Source organism: Protopterus annectens, chromosome 8.part0 (assembly GCF_019279795.1).
Source record: "Protopterus annectens isolate FY-2018-M chromosome 8.part0, PAN1.0, whole genome shotgun sequence".
Classification (NCBI taxonomy): domain Eukaryota; kingdom Metazoa; phylum Chordata; order Ceratodontiformes; family Protopteridae; genus Protopterus; species Protopterus annectens.
In genome coordinates, this window is record NC_056741.1 from 1,436,881,486 (window position 1) to 1,436,902,437 (window position 20,952).

The 20,952-nt window shown below is 36.4% G+C and overlaps 1 long non-coding RNA gene across 1 annotated transcript in view; it reads left to right on the top strand.

Moving 5' to 3' along the window:
- Positions 1–9,207: 9,207 nt before the first annotated feature.
- LOC122809488 overlaps positions 9,208–20,952 on the top strand; it is a 47,326-nt gene continuing 35,581 nt past the window's right edge. Inside the window, exon 1 of the long non-coding RNA XR_006365910.1 lies at positions 9,208–9,540. This is a non-coding gene — a long non-coding RNA (uncharacterized LOC122809488). The remainder of the gene's footprint in view (positions 9,541–20,952) is intronic.

Consider the following 20,952-nt stretch of genomic DNA (forward strand, 5'->3'; position numbering starts at 1 on the left):
GTACAGCAACAGTGGTCCTTCTCCACAAAGGTGGTGCCTCAACGGATCCTGGAAACTATCGCCCCATAAGCCTGACTAGCTTGGTCTGCAAAGCTATGGAAAGGATCATCATGGACCTCATAAATAAAGATATTGGGGACCTACAGACACTGGATCCTACCCAGTTTGGCTTTGTTAAGGGCAGATCCTGCCTCTTAAACCTGGTTTATTTCTTTGAAACAGTCACCAAGGCCATTGACGAGGGGAAGGTGGTCCACACAGCCTACCTGGACCTCGCAAAAGCCTTCGATACAATACCCCACTCGGGCATTATAGATAAGCTCACCAGCTTAAATATAAACCCCTATGTCACTAGATGGGTTGCAAACTGGCTCAAGGACAGAACCCACATGGTTAGAATTGCTGGAGCCATGTCAGACTCCAAACCAGTTACAAGTGGCGTCCCACAAGGCTCAGTCCTGGGACCTCTCTTGTTCGGTATATATTTCTCGGCGGTACAGGCCAACACGGAAGGACTGTGGCTGACCAAGTTCGCAGATGACTGCAAACTGGGCACCATAATCAACTCTCCAGCCGACACAAGCATCCTCCAAAAGGGCCTCATAGAAACAGACAACTGGTGCCAGAGCCATGGCCTCAAGCTAAACGCCAAAAAGTGTACAGTCATCCCCTTTGGCAAAAACAAAGTTCCCACAAATTACCACATAGGTGGTAATCCATTAAGTACAGAAGAAGTCATTAGGGACCTGGGGACCCAAGTTGATAGCAATCTCTCATTTGACAACCACGTGGCCAAAGTGGTTAGAAAAACATTTTATATAGCCCACCTAATCATGAAGGGATTCACATCTAGATCAGGGGAGGTCATCGTACCTCTTTACTCATCCCTCATCAGGCCCATAATTGAGTACAATGCCCCTTTTGGGATGTACCTTACCAGACACCTGCAGCAACTGGAAAGACCCCAAAAGTACCTCACCAAGAGGATCAAAGGGCTCAAACAGATGCCATATGCTGCCTGGTTAAAGAAACTCCAGCTCTACTCAGTGGCATACCACCTGCTCAGAGGTGATCTGCGCCTGACGTATAAAGCCATGTCCAACCCAGAATTAATGGACATGCTGCACCTCAGAAAATCCAAATCCCATCGAGCTACGCGCTCGAGAGACTTGAACCTCAGCACTGAAATAAATAGGACATGCTGGAGGGACAGATTCATAACCCAGAGGCTCCCTTCACTCTGGAATAAAATCCCATTCCAGGTTAGGCAGAGTCCCACATTGACTCTCTTCAAGAGGAATCTTGATGAGTGGATGGGAGATCGTAGGTTTACCCCGGCTATCACTTCTGTGTCACTGTTAGACAGAGGCACAGTATACTAACCTCAAAAAAAGGCATAGCAAAATTAATTTAAAATGGGTGGCGAAAGCCAAACACACTCTGGCTAGGCTTATAAATGCCCTAGGGCAGATAGCCTAGTATGAACCTATGAACCTATGAACCTATAATATAGACCCATAAAATTCTTATGAAAAATATACAAATGAGGTTACCTGAGGTGATGGGATAAATATTACATAATGAAATATATGGGACTAAGGAAAAACTAGCCAATGATCTGTTTTAATAAATAAAGTAGTAGATTCCATACTGAGAGGAGTCTGGAGGCAAGGTAGCAAGAGTTGATGTACAGAAAGCATATGACAGTGTAAAGCATGAAGAAATGTGGGAAATATTAAGGATTTCTAATGTGAATGACAGAGTAATAAAAGTTTTCATAACAGTCTATGAACATACATATGGAATAGGGTGATAGTAAATGGAAGGGTAGGAAAAAAACTGAAAGCACAGAAAAACAGGTGAAGCAAGGTCGCCCTATAAGTGAATTATTATTTTATTTATTGAAAGCAGTAAGTAAGTGAAGCCAGATGGGAGATGGTGCAAGGAGTAAGGACACCCCAGTGTGTGACATATGCTGATGATTAGTGATTATCATCAAGAATAAAGGATGGATGAAGGAAAGTATTTTGGCACTGGAGTATATGTTAAGGGAGGTTGGATTGGGGGTGCAGAAAAAATAGGGGGGTATATTTCACTAAGCAGGGGATAAGTGCATTTGGTGTGAGGGTTGGGAAGAAGAAGTGAGGATGAAAAGTGGGAAGAGGTTTTAGAAGAAATTAGAAGGGATGTGGAAAGCTATTAACATATCATTTTAAAGGAGTATATATGATTTATATGCACATATTAGGGAAGTTGAGTTATGTGGAGGGACTATACCATTTTCCAGCCTGTAAAGAAAAATAATTACTAGAGACAATATTTGAGGTTATATGGGGTTCAAAGCTTTCCCCATCAAGGTATTATATTGTATCAGAATGGAGAATGGGTCGAGGCTTGTAAATCCACTGTTTTTTGGCATCATTAAATCTGTTTTTTAATGTTGATAAAGATGAAACAAGAGAAAAGCTATATAGTAGCAGAAATTTTTTGGAATATGTATGAGACACAGTGGTTATGTATTCAGATAGGAAAAAAGAAACAATGTAACGTAAGTAAATATGTAAAGAATGTATGTAAAGAAAGTTTAGAGAAAAAAGATAATTATAAAAGAGAGGCAGAAAAGGTATAAAGAAATGGAAGAAATGTATGATTTTTTCTGTGTAGCTTAATGTTATGGCAATTGCCAGTAAAGAGAGAAATGAGGTGTAAGAAGCAAAATGAAAGAATATATACAATTTGTGATAGCCTGGAAACAATGGATCATGCTTTAATAGAATGTAGGGAGATGAAAACATTTTGGTAACATTTTCAAACAGAATATACATATGACTGCTTTCAAGAAATAAACATGGACATGTTGTTATAGGCAGAGTATAAGGATGGTGCAATGATTCAAAGAGAAAAAATGGATCAGATTTTGATGAGGCAGTACATGGAATGCAAGGCATTGCAAATGTCAAGAATCATTGCACAGTAAATTATTGGATTATACACTTGAGTTAAGAAGAATAAAATTATGGTTGTGGAGAAAGGGATATGGATAGTGAATTGGAAAAGAGAGACAGAGAAAGATGTTTATTTTCCTGCATGTTGAAATACATGATGTGCAAATATTGAATTAAGATGTGATATAAATAAATCTCCCCTATTCTTTTCAGTAAGTGATGTGGGATCTCTTATTTCTACCTGAGCTACCACCAAGTCATGCCATTGGGGATTTAGTTTAACATTTTATCCAAGGGTGGCTCCACCCATTATGCTGCACTGCGGCGTCAGTACTGGAAATGTAATCCAACTACCTGGTGTGGGAATAGAGCCAATAGCCTCTTTGTACCAAAACTGAGTGTGCTAATTGTTGAGCTACTAACATTGAACAGTTTTTCAGCAAACTCTGCTGATATATGTATCATACCCATAAAATCATAACTGTAAATACTTCTATGAAAAACTGTTATTTCTGTCATTGTATATATATATATATGGGGAAAACATTTTTGACACAATGTGGAGTGACTTCAATGAATTGGATATGCTGTCATTTCCTTGCTGTTAGTACTGTTTGCTCATATAATATACTATATACAGCTGAGTACTCACTTGCCTTGTCTCGAAAATGTTATAATACAATTAAGCAATGCAGGCATATTGGTCAGAATGGCCTTCAGATATTGAGAAATTGACAAATTTCAGCATTTAAGACCAAAACAAAGTCTGGCACACACAGGAGATGTAAGCATGTAGATCTAACAAAACCAATACAAAAAAATCCACATGTGGTCCCAGGATATATCAATTGAATGTTGAGTACTTTCATGGTCCCACAATATAACAATTTAATGTTGAGCGTTTTCATCCACAATTAAAATGTAAGGACTTCTTTAGAATATCTGATTAATAAAGCCTAAATCTAATGAAATGTCAGTAAATAAATAAAATAAATAAATACTACCAACGTATAAAAAATATATAATTACATCAAAAACAAGATTTAAGACACTGCGTAAAGTGCACGTCTTTAAAGTTTAGTAGCTCATGTCTTTAAAATACTTGTAAAAAAATAACACCATTTGAACTGGGAACTTGAAAAGCATTTAATCTTAATTGTTAGACAAGTTCCCAGTATTCCAGACTATTCTCTTGTGAAAGCACCCCTGCTAAAAATAATTATCTGTTCTAATACCCTAAAACTGTAGTCTTTAAGAGTTACACAAACTTTACTATGCATAAATAAGGCATTATTCTTGTCACCCTTCTGACTATTGTGCGAGTGCTCGTATATATATATATATATATATATATATATATATATATATATATATATATATATATATATATATATGTTGAAGAGGATTTAAATCCCTACACCAAGTATTTCTGACTCCATTTAACTTGCTGAGGTTCAGTGAATCCATTAGCAATGGGTTGGAGGATGCCCTGTTGTATGCCAGACACAGGTCAGCATTAAAGCATCTATAGGTTACTGAATATAGTGACAGGGCTTTGAGTCGATCTGTGTTGGCCAGGCTGCTTAGGCCCTGTATCCTTTTAGTAAGCTATCTCTGTGGGTGTTCCAGTTGTTGCATGTGTCTGGACAAATACATGCCAAAGGGGGCATTTCATTCAATGGCTGGCCTAATGTGGGCTGCATAAAGGTGGACAATGACATTGCTAGATCTAGACACAATCCCTTTGTTTATAAGCTGTACAATATAGAAGGATTTTCTTGCAACAACAGACACATGTTTGCCAAAAGTTAGGTCACTGTCCACATAAGTTCCCAAATCTCTAAAATCTGGGTCATCTCATAGGGGTGTATTGTCAGTGTGGTAGTTCCCTGGGGTAGATGACTTTCCAAAGGATATAATAATACATTTTTTGGCATTTAGTTTCAGACTATGGTTATTTATTTATTTGAGGCAAACCTTCCTGCAGGATCGTCAAGTCATTTGCTCCTAGCTAGTGGTTATCTGCAAACTTAGTCAGCTACAGTCCTTTGGTATTGGCTTTTACTTCAGACAAGTAGATGTCAAACAAGAGAGGTCCCAGCACAGAACCCTAGGGGACTCCACTGGTTACTGGCCTCTTTGTGGTGGTAGCTTCTCCTATTTTGATTATCTGCATACTATCTGTGAGCCAGTTGGCAATCTAGTGGGTGACACAGTGATTTATTCCCAGTTTATTTAGTTTTCTACCATGCCTGAGTGGGGAATTGTGTCAAAAGCTTTAGCTAGGTCAAGGTATGCGGTGTGTACTATTTTGCCATCATCCATTGCTTTGGTGATTTTTTCAAAAAAATCCACCAGGTTGAGTAATCATGACCTGCCCTTGATGAATGCAAGCTGAGATGGGTCCAGTGTTTGGAGGTTCTTTATGTCTTGATTGATTAATTCCATGATAAGTCTTTCTATGGCTTTTCATATGAGGCTAGTCAGACTTATGGGTATGTAACTGCCTGGGTACATGGAAGGTCCTCCCTTATGCAGGGGAATGACTGTAGCTGTTCTCCATTCACTTGATACAAAATCTGTATGGAGACTGAGACTGAACAGTGTTGTTAGGGTGTGGCTAAATCATGCTTCATGCTTTTTAAGATGCATCCAGGGATATTTTCAGGACCAATCAATACAGTATTTTTAGCTTTTGATAACACTTTTAGGACTTAGTTTTGTGTGATAGCTGGAGTTCAGTCAGTTTTAGGTATATCTTGAGGGAGAGAGAGGGGTAAAATTAGAGCTAAATTTATCAGCCAGTAGGTTAGCTATATCTTCAGCCTCAGTCTAGGTAACATTGCTCACAGTCATCTCAGCTCATTGCTGCACTGTGGTTTTGAGATTACTAACATAGCTAAAAATGCCTTGTGATTATCTTAGGCTTGGGTATTTACATTAGCTTCAATCTTGGCTTTGGTGGATTTTATTAAGCTTCTGAGTTGCTCGTTTATTTCAGTAAGAAGGGCTCTAACATTCTGGGAATTACTCTTTATACTTTTGGTCAAAATTCTTTTCCTTTTATTATTAAGCTTGTTGATATTACTGTTCCACCATGTGGGTTTGTTTCTGGGGTTTGCCATGCATTTATTCTTATGGGATATAGCAGCATCTGTGCAACTGTTTACGTGCTGGCATCGTGTGGTGGTGTACATTTCTGCATCTTCAGTGTAGTTAACTTGGTTTGCTGGGGATTTGAAGCCTGTCAATGTATCACTTAGGAGTAGGTAGTTTATCTTAAAAAGATTTCTAAAGGTACCGTGAATGGGAAACAGCAAGTGTGAACATTAAATAACAACGACTTCTGTGAAAATAAATACATCGAATGGCCATGATTGGCCAACAATCCGGAAGTAAGTGAAGGGATACCTTGTAAATTTGCCCTATCCCCCACTGTAGTGCGGCCTCTGAGTTGGTATATATAGTAAGGGGGTGTGGGGGGGTGAGGGGGGTGAAGTCCCCCACTTTGTTTGGTTGTGTTTATGATGTTGTTGACTATGGCCATTCGATGTATTTGTTTTCGTAGAAGTCATTGTTCGGTAATGTTCACATTTGCTGTTTCCTGTTTGCAGTTTAGCCATTTGCATTCTTTTATTTTCTGTAAGCGAACATAGACCCAAGGGATCTCTGGTTTGAACTGTATTTTGAAGGAGAGTCTTTATGGTCTGACCTAACAAGTGAAGAAGATATGCAAGGGATGGTGCAAGATGCTCCCATATTAGTAAAGACAAGATCCAAGATGTTATTTCCCCTAGTGGGTACTCTGACTAATTGTTCCAGCGTATTTGTATTGACATAGTCTAGGAATCTCTGTACTTGTGCACTAATGGTTGTGTAGGTTTACCAGTCTATAGTTGCAGAATTTAGATCACCTAGGAAAATGGTATTGGGTTTAATACTGAGTGATTCTAGTTCCTGTAGATAGGTGTTATGGCTTTTTTTGTCATAGAGGAAGTTCTGTAGCTAGCTAATATATCATATAGGACCTTTCTGATGGTTATTTGGACACTACTGTGATGTGAGTGAATGTAGACTGATAACACCTCCACCTTTTTCCCCTCCTGCAGTGTAGCTGGTGTAAATGTGTGGAAGGCATTTTAGCCCTGTACAGTGCTTTGCTATTTTAAACCATGTCTCAGTCACTACTCAGACGTCAATGTCTTCTAGGGTGAGAAGGACTTGTAGGGAGTGGAGTTTCTTGTTCGGACTCATAGCACTGATCAGTAACACCTTCTTATCTTCCTTTGCTTGTTTCATTATTTTGGTAAATTTATCAGGTTTGCTTTGCCTAAAAAAAGGCATTATGACATGAACAATGGCTTTGCCAATAATCCAAACCCTAGGAGGGACAGATGCAAGCCATTACTGACAATGTAGCATGGTCTGTCAATCATATCCTCCCACGCAGACAAATATTGGATCCCTTTTGAATTACATCAAAAACTAAGTCAGTTATTGAGGTCAATTATTTTATTTTGCTCAATGGTCAATATAATGGTGGTTTATAGATGATTACTGGGGTAACCCATACAGAAGACTACTTGAGAATTCAAACCTTTTCAAAGATATAGGTATTCACATACAGCAATAAAAAAGGCAAAAGTGTCCAGTAGATTTGGGACCATCCTTCTAAAAATGCTTAGCACTGAAGAAGTTAATACTGCCTGAGGATGTGAACATAAGAGAATGTTAGAAATACTAGGTTCATAACATTAGCCTCTTATTGTCTCTCTATTATTAGCACTGATTACATTTAGATCTACTAATTCAGTACTGCCCTCCATTTTCTTACTATCTGTGTGGAGTTAATGAGATCGTCATGATCAGGCATTTGAAATAGAAGTAGTGCTGCCTTTACTGCTGCCTTTTTACAAGCACTGCCTGGTACAAGACATATGGGGATCAGAAAGTTGTAAAATACACGGAAATGCACCCCAGACCATCTAAAACCTCATGGCTTCTGGGACTTTTTGTCTTCCAGGCTACTAACACATTTTTAAGACTATGTCTGTGGGGGGTGCCCCTAGAAGTTTGTTAGTTTGTTCCCACGAAGAATATCTAACAGCATGACACCGTAACACAAAGGAAAGATGCCCAGGAACATGACATCTCTCCAAATGTATTGGGCATTGTAGGTAGTAACCTCTGCTCAGTTGTGTACTACCTTAAAAATCTATAAGGCATTAGATGGTGCTTATATAATTGTGCTAGAAAAAACATATTTGTTTCTGAAATGGGTAGATGTATATGCGATGTACTAGAAAAGAACTAATAGCAAAATAAATGTTCCATTTTCTCCTACAGCCAAATCTTTTACTGTGTACTATTTCCAATGATTTGCTTATCATAAAAAAGTATGCTGCTGTCTAAACAGAGGAAAACAAACACTTATATTTTAATGAATGAGCACTGAATTAAATCAATAATCTGTTTACTTAATTATATAATCCAATAAATGTTTGTTTCATACCAGTGAATGCTCTTTGGTTATCATTTAATCAGGGCTTTGACAAAGAAATCACTGTGCTATTACTTAAAACAATTAGTGCAAGAGAGGGTTGCTGTGTTATTAGTTCGATGAAGTAAGAATTATTTGCAGTGTCACTTTACTATAATATTTAGTTATACGGCAGCAGTTTTGTAGAGCTTAAGCAATCTATTCAGCATAAATCAAAACTATTAAGTTTAGAAATATATATTATTAAAGAAAATTAAGTGTTATTTACTTGACTAAGCCTTGCCAGTGTGAGAAATTTATTTTCAGCTACTTTTGCCAGTGGTAAAGAATGTTCTTGCTTTACAGTTAATTTTAGAAGTATTAGAAAATAAATATGCCAGGTGATTTTCACAGATATAGTAATGTTAATCATGGCACACCTCCTTAAGTTCTTAATTATCCCCAGAGTATAATTATTCTCCAAAATGTTAGCTGCTGAATGATTACAGACATCTTTCTTTTCAGAAGATCTCCTGGACTATATAGTGTGTGTGTGTGTGTGTGTGTGTGTGTGTGTGTGTGTGTGTGTGTGTGTGCACGCACACACATGGTAAGAAAAGTACATAATACTCCTTTGCTGCCCTGCCAACCAATGCAGCCAATGCTGGCCTTGCTATGTGATGAAGAAAGAATTAATTCATAGAGAGAATGGTCAGTGAGCCACATATAACAGGTTGCAGAAAAGCACTGTTTTACAGCACACAGCTGCCAATCAAATTGGAAGCTACACATCTTTTCTGAACATTCTTAGTGCTAGTCTCACTTTATCTAAATAAAAAAAGTAGGCAAATTATAATGTAGATCTCTCTGTCAAGAGTGCTAGAAATGCTTATGGAACAATACTGCCTGCATATCCTTCTTTCCATTTACAATGCTGTCTCCTGGAATTACAAGCAGGATTTGATTTGAAATCCAAGCTATTCTCGTGAAAAAAGAGCTGTAGCTGAATACTGCTGTTAAAACACTCTACTTCTTTTAACAGCACTTCATAAAGCATTTTATACCCGCAGTAAGGCTTTCCTTCCAGTGCACTGGAGCAGCTATGTCTAGCTTCCGGTAAGTAATGCTTGACAGAAGCACTCTCTTTTTTGTTAGGTAGATAACTTAGAAGTGTCAAGATGATCTTAATTTGCTGTTAATGTATAAATTGGCCAAATAGGCATCTTATATCTGGCAGCTGCAAGTGCTAACTGCCATTAACATATATTATAAATGGGTAGTTTATATCAAGAAGCTGCAAACATGAAATTAAATGGAAATCAATCTCTTTTATGAATGCTTTAATCTTCTTTACAGTATATATGAGCAACACTGTTTCATTTACTTAAACTGATAAAATAAAAGGTCTATTATACACTAATTCATCTAATTAACACTTCTGTTTTGGTTTGCATTTTGACTTCATTTGCTTCTTGTTTTTGGGTTATGTTGAACAGACCTCTCTGGTGATTATTTTTGCTATTACATCAAATGATGTATATTTCCAGGCAATATGCATACAGACAGACAGACATAAAGACACACGCACATAAATTTGAACCTGGGATCTGGCATATGTCCCATGGGATATATTGTATGGTAGGATTAGCGAACAAAATTTATAATGAATGGCAAAGCCATGAGTCACAGTTTGTGTTCTATAAACATCTAGCACACTATATTTCACTTAACATACAAACCAGTCCCCCATATTTTATTTATCCACTTTTTCTATATTTAGTGCTTCCTGTTAACTTTAATGGCCTATTCAGTTACTTAAATTTCTGTCGAAGGAGGCTTGAGGTAGTTTGTGAAAGTTTTTTTTAAGGGACTACAGTATTCATAGGTATAGTGCACATTTGTATAAAAGAGCATTATGTTATGCATGCAGTCTGATGGCATGGTAGTAAGGAACTTCTTAAAATTGACAGGTATACACTGGGGCACACTAAATTTGCTTCTCATTCTCACAAAGAGGCAGACACATGCCCACATATACATACACACACACACACACACACACATAAACACAAACTATCAGGCACAGATAGATGCATACTTGAGACCCCCTGCTCTTCAGCCCATTTCCTGATTTTGCCTCTTAGCTGGGGTGGGTGGGGGAGGGCATGACAGCAGTTGTCCTTGCACCTCCCTAGTAAAGGCTTGGCCAGTTCATAAAAGTTCCTGCCGTAGTTGCCATGACTGCAGTGTTAGAAGTATAACAGCTGCTCCCTTTGCCAGTTGCCAAGAGGAAGTAGGACTATTCGACCCCGGATGGTTCGACCCTGGACCATTCGACCCCAATGCAGTTGTATACACTTTCATGTTTAAATTTACATTTATTATCTGTGGAAGTAGCAAATGGACAGTTTGACCCCAGACGATTTGACCCTGGACTATTTGACCCCAATTATATTAAAAACATTTTTAAAGTTTTATAAATGCATTTTATTGCTTAACATATCAACTAGGATTTTTTTCCACTGGAATTTAATGTTTATTTAACTTTGTTTATTTAAAATTTTATTTCATTTGCAAATATAATTAATTTAATTAATAACAGTTTTTAAAATCAATATTATTTAACATTGCAAACATTATTACTTTAAATTAACATTAATAATAGGCACAGTAGCAATGCAAGGCAGGCAATATATAGAGGATCCAATGCTCATAAAAAACATAAAGTCCACTTAAAACAAAGTTAAAACAGTAATTTATTGTAACACAAAACTGACTTGGTAAGTGCTTTCACCTAAATAGGCTTCTTCAGACCTTACAAAACAGTCTTCTACACTCTTAATATACCAAAGTATACAAAAAGTGCACCAAAAAATCAGTCAACATTTAAAGGCACATCACAATACATGAAATGCTGAAACCACAATATAGCTAAACCAGCCTACAATAACAGACAAAAATAACATACAATATGTACGTAAAAATATAACACATATACAATCTGTATAAATGTACGTACTAAAAATATATATTATATATAAATATATATATATATATATATATATATATATATATATATATATATATATATATATAAAACATGTTCAACATAATAAAATGTGCTCATTTTAGTTTCCTGGATCTCAAGAAGGGTCTCAAAGGTACCTTCTCATTGAGTCTAGGGAACACATCAGCCCTAAGCCTAACAATCCACCTAGGCTCTGCACTTTCCGTCCTACCCCTCACATCACCCCCTAAAACTATAATGCATAACATTTAGCACTTTAAAACAAAACACATGTGTGAGATCAGTGGATAAAACATGTTTAGATAAGGCATTTACAGTGGAGTGAACCCTAATCTGGTAAAAGTGTTCCCTAATCCTGTCCTTCAGCCTCCTGTCCATCTTACCCACGTAAAATGCAGTGCAGGCATTACAGGAGGCTAAATAGACCACATGAAAAGAATTACAATCAGCATACACTCTGATCTTGCAGCTATTACCATGCACAGGATGATAGAAACTAACATCCATATCAATATGGGAGCAATGATTACAATGGCCACATGGTACAGTACCAACCCTCTCATCAGTGTTGGAACCCAACTTAGGATAACACAACATACTCTTCAAATTTGGTCTATTCTTATAAACAAAACATGGAGTGGGACCCACAACATCTCTTACATCCGGGTCAATCATTAACACACCCCAGTGTGACTTAATCACATCCTTCAAACTCCCCACATCCTTCGTATAATAAAGTGGTACTCTAAAAATACCATATCTCTCCCACCTACTACCTATATTACTCTGACCATTGCGATCTAAAAAATTTTACGTGTGGACACTGAGTTTTATAATGATTCCATGGAATTGATGTTAATGGACCAGAGGTTTTACTCCCAGATAAAGCGGTGTATGGTTGATATGCACACACGGAGGATATGGGAGATGTTAGATGATCTGGTTAGGACTGGAGCTATTACAAGAGAGTTGTATGATTATTTGTTTGTGAGTGACCCCCTTCTGCCATTGATACAGGGCTTACCCAAGATCCATAAGGATGGTGCACGTCCACCTATGAGACCTATTGTTGCTGGTAGAGGATGGATTACGGAACCTTTTTCTTTATATGTGGAGAGGCATTTGCGCCCCATGGTTGATGCCAATGGCCATATCCTAAGGGATATGAAACAGTTCCTATTGGATTTATATGAGTGTATGAGATTGGTTCCTGCTGATCTTTCTTATTTTATGGTTACGATGGATGTCCAATCTCTTTTTACTGTTATCCCAAATAGGGAAGGGGTACAGTTAGTGTCTGATTATCTGAAGGCTAGGTCTGAGTTGAGCAGTGATGTGTTGGATCGAATAATGTTATTTTTGGAAGTTGTATTAGAGAATAATATTTTTTGTTTTGGTACGCAGTGTTACCTGCAGAGGGATGGTGTAGCTATGGGCACTTCTTGTGCCAATAGCTACACCAACCTTTTCATGGCTGCATGGGAGTCTGAATTTTTGTTTAAATTGGAGGGGTATGTTAGGCATATTATGTTTTACAGGCATTTTGTGGATGATGTGTTTTTCATTTGGAGAGGCTCTAAGGATGAGTTATCCATGTTTATAGAGAGGGTTAATGGTTTGACACAGTTCCTGAAGTTTAGTTATGAGGTCTCTGAGACTTGGATTGCTTTTCTTGATGTTTATGTTCAGAGGTTGGAATATGGCCTTTTGAATACAGGTGTGTATAGGAAGACTTGCCAGCGGAATGCCTACCTTCACAGACATAGTATACATCCTGGCTATATGTTTGGCAATATAGTGAGAAGCCAGGTTTACAGGACCTCTCGGTATAATCCTAGTCAGGTAGGTTTTGAAGCTGGTGTTTGTGACTTGTGTCAGAGGTTCAGGGATAGAGAGTATCAGAGTTCTGATATAGAAAAGGGGCTAGAAGGACTCTCTGTGTTGAGGGATAGTGAAGCTGCACCATATTTTTCAGAAAATTTTTTAGATGGCAATGGTCAGAGTAATATAGGTAGTAGGAGGGAGAGAGATGGTATTTTTAGAGTACCACTTTATTATATGAAGGATGTGGGGAGTTTGAAGGATGTGATTAGGTCACACTGGAGTGTGTTAACGACTGACCCGGATGTAAGAGATGTTGTGGGTCCCACTCCATGTTTTGTTTATAAGAATAGACCGAATTTGAATAGTATGTTGTGTTATCCTAAGCTGGGTTCCAACACTGATGAGAGGGTTGGTACTGTACCATGTGGCCATTGTAATCATTGCTCCCATATTGATACAGATGCTAGTTTCTATCATCCTGTGTATGGTAATAGCTACAAGGTCAGAGTGGTTGCTGATTGTAATTCTTCTCATGTGGTCTATTTAGCCTCCTGTAACGCCTGCACTGCGTTTTACATGGGTAAGATGGACAGGAGGCTGAAGGACAGGATTAGGGTACACTTTTACCAGATTAGGGTTCACTCCACTGTAAATGCATTATCTAAACATGTTTTATCCACTGATCTCACACATTTGTTTTGTTTTAAAGTGCTAGATGTTATGCATTATAGTTTTAGGGTGGGGGGGGGTGATGTGAGGGGTAGAACAGAAAGTACAGAGTCTAGGTGGATTGTTAGGCTTAGGGCTGATGTGTTCCCTGGACTCAATGAGAAGGTACCTTTGAGACCCTTCTTGAGATCCAGGAAACTAAAATGAGCACATTTTATTATGTTGAACATGTTTTTTTATATATATTTATATATATAATATATATTTTTAGTACGTACATTTATACAGATTTTATATGTATTATATTTTTACGTACATATTGTATGTTATTTTTGTCTGTTATTGTAGGCTGGTTTAGCTATATTGTGGTTTCAGCATTTCATGTATTGTGATGTGCCTTTAAATGTTGATTGATTTTTTGGTGCACTTTTTGTATACTTTGGTATATTAAGAGTGTAGAAGACTATTTTGTAAGGTCTGAAGAAGCCTATTTATGTGAAAGCGCTTACCAAGTCAGTTTTGTGCTACAATAAATTGCTGTTTTAACTTTGTTTTAAGTGGACTTTACGTTTTTTATGAGCATTGGATCCTCTATATATTGCCTGCCTTGCATCGCTACTGTGCCTTTAATGTGGTTAGCTTTATTCGGATTGTGTTTGGCACAAGGAGCGTTTACCTGGTGGGGAGTGATTCTTATGGATATCTGTAACATTAATAATATTATTAAATGTATTTCAGATGCAAATGTTTTAAACAGTTATATATCCTCATGACTTCTTTTTTTCTTGTTTTTTTTTTAGGTAATCTTTGACATTTTCTCAGTAACTATTTGGATGCATGAGCCATATATAAAATGTTTTCTTCTTTATGTCAAAATATCTATGGCTTATTTTTTTTCTTGCTTTGCCATTTCATTGGGGTCAAACTGTCCAGGGTCAAAACATCCCGTACGTGGGTAAGACTGCAACAATAACATTGCATTTAGTATCTTACACTATTGTATACCTTTGCCTATGAATTATCCAAACCAAATGGTAAAAAGGTCACAAAGGCAACTCATTCAGTAAAAATGGCAAGAAAAACCCAGCTCAAGCTAGAGTTTACACTGTGTGGTACCTTAAACCTCCTGTAATGGAGGCCCGTTGGATATATGCAAATGACACCTTAAGGACATTGTAAGTTTCAGCTAAAATACTGGGGACAACCCAAAACATGTTTTTTTTTTTTTTTTGTGGAAAAGAAGGACATTTGATAAATAACTGTGACAAAATAAAATGTTATATTTGTGGGGAAATGAGACATGATGCAAAAAATGTGAATTGAAATGTTATAAATGTAACAAAATTGGAAATTTATGGATGGATTGCAAAAACAGAAATAAGAGTAAGGAAAAAGAAAGTGAAGAAAATGAGTAAAGATAAAACATTTTAGAAACAGTAGAAATAGAAGAAAACTTAGATGATGAAAAAATAATGAGAACATAGAAGAAGAATCTGAAATATGTGATGAAGACAAAGTAGGAGGTAGTAAAAGGAAAAAAGAGTTCTATTGGTAAAAAGGTAAAAGACAGAAAAAGAAAATTTAAACAAATGTGTACAAAAGAAAAAAGAAAGGAAATGGGTGAAAAAACAATATATATAGCTAATGATTTGGTTAAGGTGTTGACTCATAGACACAGGTTGGCTATACTTAAAATGGCCTATTAAGAAAGCTAGCCTAGTAATTAGTTATGAACTTATGAAACCAAGAATTTAAGGGAAAGAGAAAAATGAAAATGTTAGAGTGCTTTCTGTAAATGTGAATAGTATTAAAATATAATAAGAAGAATATGAATTTTGGAGTGATATAATACGTGTGATGTAAGGTCTATATTGAAAAGTCGCCTGCTTAGGTTGTCGAACGCCTAAATGTCGACACCTAAACATCGACAATTTAAAATCACGAATGCCCGTTTCCTCACAGGGAAACAAGTCTTTGGCCATTACATGGATTTTGCCCTGTTTGCAACATAGAGCAATCTCAGAGATGGTATATTTAGTTGAGGGGTGGGGGCACAGCCCCCACATCAGGGGTGTGTGGGGCAAAGCCCCCCCACTTGATTTCTGTTTATTTATTTTTCACTTTGACCAACGGCATTGTTTCCCTGTGTGGAAACGGCCATTCACCATTTTAAGTTGTCAATGTTTAGGTGTTGATGTTTAGGCATTCGACAACCTAAACAGTCAACAATGTAATATATACCCTGTGATGTAAATGTAATTATATTTGAAGGCACAAGATTTTTAATAAATGAAGGATTACAAACAGAAAAACTATGAGAAAGAAAGATAATCTGGATTTGGGTAATGAGAGATGTTCTGCAATGGCCATATTCTATATGAACACAGTATATACTGTAAGATAGATGTAAAATGGGAAGATTAACTACTGTAGATTTAAAATTTCAAGAACAAGTACATAGAGTTATAACATTATTTGCTTATACTAATTATAAAGAAAGGGAAAGCTTATTTCATCAGATATTAAAATATTTAGTGATAAATATGAATATTATAACAGGAGACTTTAATTGTGATTTAAGAGGCAAGCATAGAAAGAAAGCAAATGATATAAGAAAAATGTTAGAAGTTATAAGATGCAGTAAGTTAAAACTTTGGGACAAAAATTCATTGACTTACAAAATGGGTATGTATAAAACTAAATATATTATTTTATAATATCAATAGGTTTAATTATAGGAGAAGGAGAGGTAGTTGAAACAGGATTTTCTGATCATCTTGCAATATGGCTAGAGAAAAAGGAAAACAAGGAATATGTAAAAATAGACAAAGGAATAAAAATGATAAATGAGAAAGCATTGAACGAAGAAGGAAGGAAGGATATTAGTAATACAGTTATGGAAAGATCATATTACTATGAGAAAATTTTGTAAAAAATGTTCTGGATGGTAGATGATATTTAAGGAAAATATATAAAAATGTTTTTTACAATGGCAATATGATATGAGAAAAAATAGAGAAAGAAAAATATAAAAGAATATATAATGACATATTTGAAGATTTAGAACATAATGATAGAAAGTACTTTGACAAAGAAAAAGATTATGTGAAAGAAATCAAGAAAAATACAAGAATTGTTATATAAGCAAAGATATTTTTACTAGAAAAAAGAGAAGAAATATCTAGTCACTTAAGCAGATTAGTAGAGGAAAATGGTAGTGTAATGAGAGAAATAAAAAAATGCAAAAAGAGAAATAGAAAGAACTCAGGAAAAAATTGTGAATAGTGCTGTACAATATATATGGGAAATGTTTAAAGAAAAAAGAAGGTAGTGAAAAGCATGGGAAAAAAAATTAACAGAAAAAGAAAATAATGAGTTGGAAAAGGAGATTTCTTTAAATGAGATAGATAAAGTATTAGGACAAGTAAATATAGATTCAGCTGCAGGGCCAGATGGAATAGGGTATGAAATGGTTACAAATTTATGGGATTGGCAAAAATATTTTTAAGGATTTTGACTGATGGTTAAATGAATAAATGAAGGTTTTTTATATAAATAATTATGTAGTGGACTACTTAAATCCATATAGAAGAAGGAAAATGGAAGACAATTAAAACTGGAGACTGATAGTATTGAATAATAATGATTATAAGAGCTTTATAAAATAATACAAAAGAGATTTGAAACTAAAAAGAAAAATATGGAAGATAGCATATATAGTATAAAGGGGGAGGGTTGTCAAGAATTATTAATGATAAAAAAATTGTGGATGATGTTATGAACAGAAAAGAAGAAGCAAAAATCGTGATGGGAAACCTTATTAAGGCATTTGATACAATTGGACATGAAATCTTATGGTTAATAATGAAATAATGTAATATAAGTGAGAAAGTTAGAAAATTATGTATGTCAGTGTATAGGATCATAGGAGGTTATTAGGCTCATGGCCCTGGGGCCCTTACAAGCCTAGTCAAGAGTTTATCTCCCAAAAGAAACCTCAGTCAGCATCTGTTGCCCTGCCAGTGAGGGGACACAGTTGGAACCCCTGGGACAAATTTCTGGTTTCCCATCAACTCATCAAGGTTGCGTGTGAAGAGGGTCAGCAAGTTGCTCTGTTTGACGTGTATGGGAAGTGTATTCCAGAGACGGGGCAGCCTCTCGGAGAAAAACCTGTCTCTCTAGCAGGTGTTGTTAATGTCACATATTAGGTTCAGGCCATTTGAGCGATTAATGCTTGAGGAGGTAGACTTATGGATATGGAGCATCTCTAGTAGGGCAGGGTCCGAGATTGCCTTGTAGGTGAGACACAGATCACCCCTGAGCAATCTGTACAATACTGAGAAGAGTGATAGTTATTTGAGTCTGTCTACATAGGACAGGTGTTGGAGGCCATGGATTCTCTTTGTGAGTAATAATAAAGTAAAAATACTTGTAGATGGCTGGTTAAGGCAAGAGGTACATATGAAGAGTGGTGAAAGGTAGGGACATCCAATGAGCTGTATACTTTTTGCATTACTTATGAATGTGATAGTATGTGAAATAAATTACAAAACGAAGCAGGCAGGATATATAACACCCGAAAGGTTAAGAATTCCAGCTCTGGTAATATATGCAGATGACAATATAATAATAGAAAAAACAAAATTTGGATAAAAGAAGTAATAATTTGCATAAATGGGTGTCTAGAGACGATAGGGATACCTTTAAATAAAGAGAAAAGTAAAGGTTTAGGTTTAGGTGATGCAGTAAAGATTGGGGGTATATATTTTACAATGAATGACATTTCTGTGTTAGGTATAACAGTTGGGAATAAAGATGGCAGTAGAATTTAATGGGAAAAATAACAGAAGAAATATAAAAAACATGTCTTTTCTGGAGAACATATAAATTATCATTCAGAAAATAGGCGTATTTGATAAATTCAGTACTGATAGGAAAACAGCATACTTAGCAGCAAGTGTATTTATGTTGTCAACAGTATTTGAGAAGGAATTATTGGAGATATTTTTTTCATTTATATGGAGTTCTAGATTAAATCCAGTAAAAAGAGGAATTTTGTATGTAAATAAAGAAGAAGGAGGTGTAGGGTTAACTAACCCAGTGGTACATCCTGCTTCATTAAATTTGTACAAAGTGTTAATTTAGATAAATGAAAATATAACATTGGTAGTAAAATTATATAAATATAAGTACAATACATTTTGGGGTATGGTAAAAAAGAGTGAAAGAGAAAAACAGTATATAAATGAGGAAATAAAATATTACCCATAAAAATATTTTTGTGGAAAATAAAAATTGATGATATAGAAAAAGATAGAAGAGTATGGTATAAGAGTGTAAGGATAAAACATTACTATATAATACTGTGGGAAAATCTAACAGAGGGTAAAAATAAAGCTATAAAAATAAGTAGCAAATGGTGTAATCAGAAAACAGACTGTCAAGATCTTTTGTGAAGACTGGTAATAGATAAATTTCCAGTAAAAGGAAATATGTCGTATAAGAAGAAAAGTGATAGAATATGTTTACATTGTCAAGAAAACAAAACTACAGAACATGTGGTTTTGAAATGTAAAAGAGTAAAAAAAGTTATGGGTAAACTTATGTAAAGAATATTTTTTTGTGAAGATAGAAAAGAAGTAGATAAAAATAAGCAAGGATATGAATAAATATGGATGCTATAAGAATAGAAGTAAAGAATATGTAAAAGAATAGAAACAATTTATTTTGTGTTATATGGGTTATATGGGATGAAAGAATAACTGAAATTATATTTAATAGTAAATGGATTTTAGCAACAATATTAAGTAAAATCATATGGTGGTTATGGATAAATGAGTGGGGTCTAACAGGGAGAAACAATTAGTATGATTGTGTAAACAGATTTGTGTGTGTGTGTTTGTGTATTTAGAGCTTGTTCATAGGTTCATAGGTTCATAGGCTCATACTTGGCTATCTGCCCTGGGGCAATTATAAGCCTAGCCCGATTCTGTATGGCTTACGCCACCCCTTGATTTGAGTATACTGTGCCCTTTTTAAGGTTTAGTTTACTGTGCCTCTGTCTAATAGTGACATGGGAGTAATCCCTGGGACAAACCTACGATCCCCCATCCACTTATCGAGATTCTTCTTGAAGAGATTCAGTGAGGTGCTCTACCTCACATGAACTGGAATTCTATTCCAGAGCGAAGGGAGCCTCTGGGTTATGAACCTGTCCCTCCAGCAAGTTCTATTTATTTCTGTGCTGAGGTTCAAGTCCCTCGAGCATGTGGCTCTAAGGGATTTAGATTTACTGAGGTGGAGCATGTCCATTAATTCTGGATTTGACATAGCTTTGTATGTCAGGCATAGATCGCCTCAAAGTAGGCGGTATGCAACTGAGTAGAGCTGGAGTTTTTTAACCGAGCAGCATATGGCATCTGTTTGAGACCCTTGATCCTCTTGGTGAGATACTTTTGGGGTCTTTCTAATTGCTGCAGGTGTCGGGTAAGGTACATCCCAAAAGGTGCATTGTATTCTATGATGGGCCTGATGAGGGATGAATAAAGGAGCACGATTACCTCTCTTGATCTAGATGTGAAACCCTTCGTGATGAGGTGGGCTATGTAGAAGGTCTTTCTAACCACTTTGGCAATGTGGTTTTCAAAGGAGAGATTGCTATCAACTTGGGTCCCCAGGTCCCTAATAACTTTCTCTGTACTTAATGGGTTTCCGCCTATGTGGTAATTTGTGGGCACATTGTTTTTGCCAAAGGGTATGACTATACATTTTTTGGCATTTAGCTTTAAACCATGGTGCTGGCACCAGTTATCTGTCTCTGAGACCTTTTTGAAGGATGTTTGTGTCAGCTGGAGCATTGATTATGGCGCCCAGTTTGCAGTCGTCTGCGAACTTGGTGAGCCATAGTCCTCCCACGTTTGCCTGTACCTCGGAAAAGTATATACCGAACAAGAGTGGTCCCAGGACAGAACCCTGTGGGATGCCACTTGTGACCAGTTTTGAGTCTG